The sequence below is a fragment of the Lactuca saligna genome, chromosome 2 (assembly GCF_052625555.1).
Source record: "Lactuca saligna cultivar CGN05327 chromosome 2, ASM5262555v1, whole genome shotgun sequence".
NCBI lineage: Eukaryota > Viridiplantae > Streptophyta > Magnoliopsida > Asterales > Asteraceae > Lactuca > Lactuca saligna.
The window spans coordinates 138227028-138231218 of record NC_136418.1 but is presented as its reverse complement, the minus strand read 5'-3'; the positions used below and the strand labels follow the sequence as shown (position 1 = coordinate 138231218).

General features: G+C 26.3%; 1 long non-coding RNA gene across 2 annotated transcripts; it reads left to right on the top strand.

Moving 5' to 3' along the window:
- The first annotated feature begins 579 nt into the window (after positions 1 to 579).
- Positions 580 to 1469, top strand: LOC145029120 (uncharacterized). Of its 2 annotated transcripts, none has more exons than XR_013676379.1 (2): positions 580 to 1231; positions 1336 to 1469. It is a non-coding gene; the product is annotated as an uncharacterized LOC145029120 (long non-coding RNA). The 2 variants fall into 2 exon arrangements; XR_013676380.1 differs by having other exon boundaries at positions 1306 to 1469.
- The last annotated feature ends 2722 nt before the right edge of the window (positions 1470 to 4191 follow it).

Sequence of the window (4191 nt, the reverse complement as noted above, 5' to 3'; positions counted from 1 at the left end):
ATGAAAAAGTGTAATCTAAACATATAATACGATCATCGCAAACTTATATATATGTACATATAAGTTTTCACCATGAGTTTTACAAAATAATAGAATTGATAAAAGAAAAAATATGGGTAAAATGAAAGTTAATACCCAAAGTTAAAATTAAAAAATAAAAGACTTAGAAGAAAAAAAAAAAAGTATAACACAATAAAATATTTAACTGGCAAACACGTGACTTTCATTGGACTTTTTAGAAATTAGAGAAATTTTCCTTACCACATGATTTACCACATCTAACACTTTTTTATATCCTACGGTCAACATTCATTTTGAAATGAATAGTGATTTGCTCACAAACCAATTTTGGCAATTAATATATAGATAATAGGAATGCCAAAGGTTTTAAGATCAAAGTCTTAAAACAAAGAGCTTAAATCTTAAGCTTTTATTTTACATCTAATGGTCTAAAATCATAATCCTTGTAAACAAGAAATAACCAATCAAAAATAAATACAAATATTATTATAACACAAATCACATAGTATAAATGGAGCACCATACGAGTTACTCTAATTTTCAAAGTCATTTGGTTTTTCTTTTAACTCCTTTTTCTAATTAAGAAAAGATACAAACACCACCAACTATTTTACATCGACATTACCACCAACGCATCTTAGTCGAACTGCCACTAGTGCACCTCTATCGAACCGCCAATATCACAGCCAAACAATCATCCCCGACACCTCAATCGTCACACCAACACCACTTACACTGTTGCACTACCAACTCTGCCACCTCAGTCTTCACTACTTCTGCCTTCCACCAAACCCTCGATCTATAATTGTCACTACCTCCTTCTACCATCAACAACTCATGTTTCCTCCTCATTCACTCTCTTTCTATATATCTTTAGAATGGTCGAACATTGCATCCATGTGTCAATTTCAAAGGTTTGTATCCAGATCTATGCCCTGATTTTCGGTTTGTATGTTTGATGGGTTTCATGGGTTTGTATATTGTCGCCTCCATCACTGCTAGCTCTTTATCTCACAGTTTCTCAACAGGTTTTCAGGTTGTATGTTTGAATTTTGTTTTGTTTCCTCTCATAGATCATGGTGTTTTTGTTCACCACCACTATGGAATATCATACTGGTGTTAAACTTGAGAAAAAGTAAGAGTGAGAGGCAGATAAATAAACATGAAGGTGAATCGGTTTCGAGTCTTCCAACAACATTAATCAGATCATGTACGTCATTGAGAACAATAATGGTTTTGCTTTTTACATATTGTTTGTTTTTGGTTTTTCTAACAACATAACAGCTATATATGCTTGTACATTTGTGTAACTAGGTAGATCTTTAAAAGGCATTTTGCAGAAGATATTGAGAGTCAAAGAAGATATATAAGTATGTAGATGTTGATTATTTTAGGTTTTGTTTAATGTGTATTTGTGTGCATATGTCAAAACTAGGTAATTATTTGAATTTTGTGTTTTTTAGTTAAAATTTAAATTATTCCAAACGATACCACCAATGATAATATATGTTCCTAATTTATTTTCAGATGTATAATTCGCAAAGTTTAAATAATTTTTTGAATGGTTGTAGATATGCATGACATTGCCTTTTAGATTTGAAATGTTCAAAATGATTCGTTTTTGGTTTTGTAATATTTTTTAGATGGAAACAAATTCATGTTTTACTTAGATACTTTAGGTTGTATTTTATAAATTTTTGCTACGTGTTCTAAAGTATTCAAATGTTGTTATAAATATGACATGATATGGTCAAAAAAAAATTTGTTAAGTGTTTATGAATTGTTTATTTATATTATTTGTTAATCATGTTTATGTAAATAGCTTATAAAAATATGTTTATATATTATCCTTAATAGAAATTAAATAGGAGGATATTTAGTTTTTATTTAAAAACATTCTACAAAATGATAATAAGTTTTATCAAAATTACTTCTCTTATTTACTAAATAATCAACTTTAACTTGATCACGGCATTTTATATTGGATTCAAAAGAAAAATTAAAAAAAAAAATCATATTTTATTAAAACAAAGTTCAAATAAATTTATGAATGAATATGTTTTTAAATTAAACATTTTTTTTTCCTAAAAACTGCATACAAAATGTTCTATAATCTATAAAAATATTTTATACTACAAACTATAATATTAAGGTTTTAGATTGCTTTACGTGTTCAATGTATTTAAAGTTGATGAATATGACAAAGGGTGAATGCTTGTATGATTCAGAACAAATGCTAGATAGAATCGGCACGTTACAATGAAAAATATAGTCTCCCCTTGCGTTTTAGAACTCTAATTGGTTCATATACTTTTTATTTATTAACTTATTATGCTTTCTAATATATATGGATGATTTGATTTGTGGGTGGTTCTCGGTTAAGTTGTTGAAGGTAAAAGAATTTTGTATAAAAATGAACAATAAAATCAAACTATAACAGCACACGATTGTAAATAGAGAAATTAAATATCCTTCTACCTTTTAATCCTATTAATTCTCCTAACCATTTAAATAATAACATGTATCATATTAATATCCTAAAATATCATTAAATAAACATTAAATGTTACACATGTCACCATTTTATTGAGTAGGAGTAGAAGGATATATAAGAACAAAAAGTAAGAGGATATTTAATTTCTCTTGTAAATATAATTCAAACCAAGGTTCATAAAACGGTATTTAGAACTAAAAATCCAAAATGGATACATTAATGAAACCGTTTTAAGAAAAAAAAACATATCTTTGCAATTTGTTTTTTTTTTTTTTTATTTTAGACAAAATAAAAACCAAACCGTGTTGACTCTGAATGACAAATTAGTCAAACTTGAAAAGACAAATTAAAAATGTATAAAGTATGTTGTTTGGTTTACCAATGACAATAGGTAGTGCTTTAGAGTTATTATGAAATCATATACATCATTGTAATGGAGGCTTTATATATGATTATTGATGGGAGCGGACAGTTTTGCTACCATTCAAATAGGAGAATATGTGAGCATACGTATAAAAAAAACGTTATTTTTATTTTTTATTTATTATTTATTATTATTATTATTATTATTATTATTATTATTATTATTGTAGTTTATGTGTTTTCTTTGAAATCATGCTCTTTTCAAAACAAAACGTTTACATAAGTTTTTTTTCTATCTTATACTAATTAAATAATTTCAATGTATTAAATTCCAAATAAATATTATTTATTTGTATAAAAAGTTAAAAATAAATCCATTAATAAGTGTTAGAATAAAAAGATTGACAAAATTTAAAATTCAAGAAGATTTTTTTTTTTTTTGGTATATATTACCCATGTCTTTGTGTTTGAAATGAGGTAAAGGCTACCTCGCTACTTGTTTAGAAAAGTTAGTATTAAAAAAGTTAGTATACACAAACAGTAAGATAAACATAGATTAAAACTCTTCATCATATATTATTATACTAGTTAATTTATTTTAAATTAAATATCATATTAAACTAAAAACTTTAGATAAAATGGATTAAATTGTTTGTTTATGACTATGGAGTTTGATAGATTGATTTTGAATTTAATTTGTTTTTCGTTATTATTCGTATCAAGAATTAATATTGGTGTTCTTTATTTTTAGTTTATTTGATGATTAAATTTTATAATCTTATGTTAATATATGAGAATTTGATGATTAAAATTTATAAACATAAAAAATATATCACAAAATGCTATGCACTCAAGTAATTTAAATTTATAATAAAAATACAATATCTTTTTCAAATAAAAACAATAACGTACTTAAAATTTTAGAAAATAGCTACAATGTTTTTTTAACAAAGAACAATAAGATGAGCATCAGACATAGCCGGTCCTGATGCGAGATTCACAAATACCGAATTTAATGGAAAATCAATATCAAGCCTCAAAGTAACATTCAAACGAGAATGATTCCAATTTTCTCAACTAACACCGATATCGAGAGTACAAAATCCCGAATTTGTGATTTTAAGTACCAACTACCTTCCCATATTAATATAAATGGTGTCAATTTGGTACCGTTTTATGTCGGAAATTATAATAATCTTGCTTGTCACTACAAAACAGTAACAAATTATTATGTTAACCCAAAAACAGACCATCAGAAGGTATCTGATTGTTGTCCAAAAATGTGCCGAAAGAAAATAATCGCCGCCGAAAAC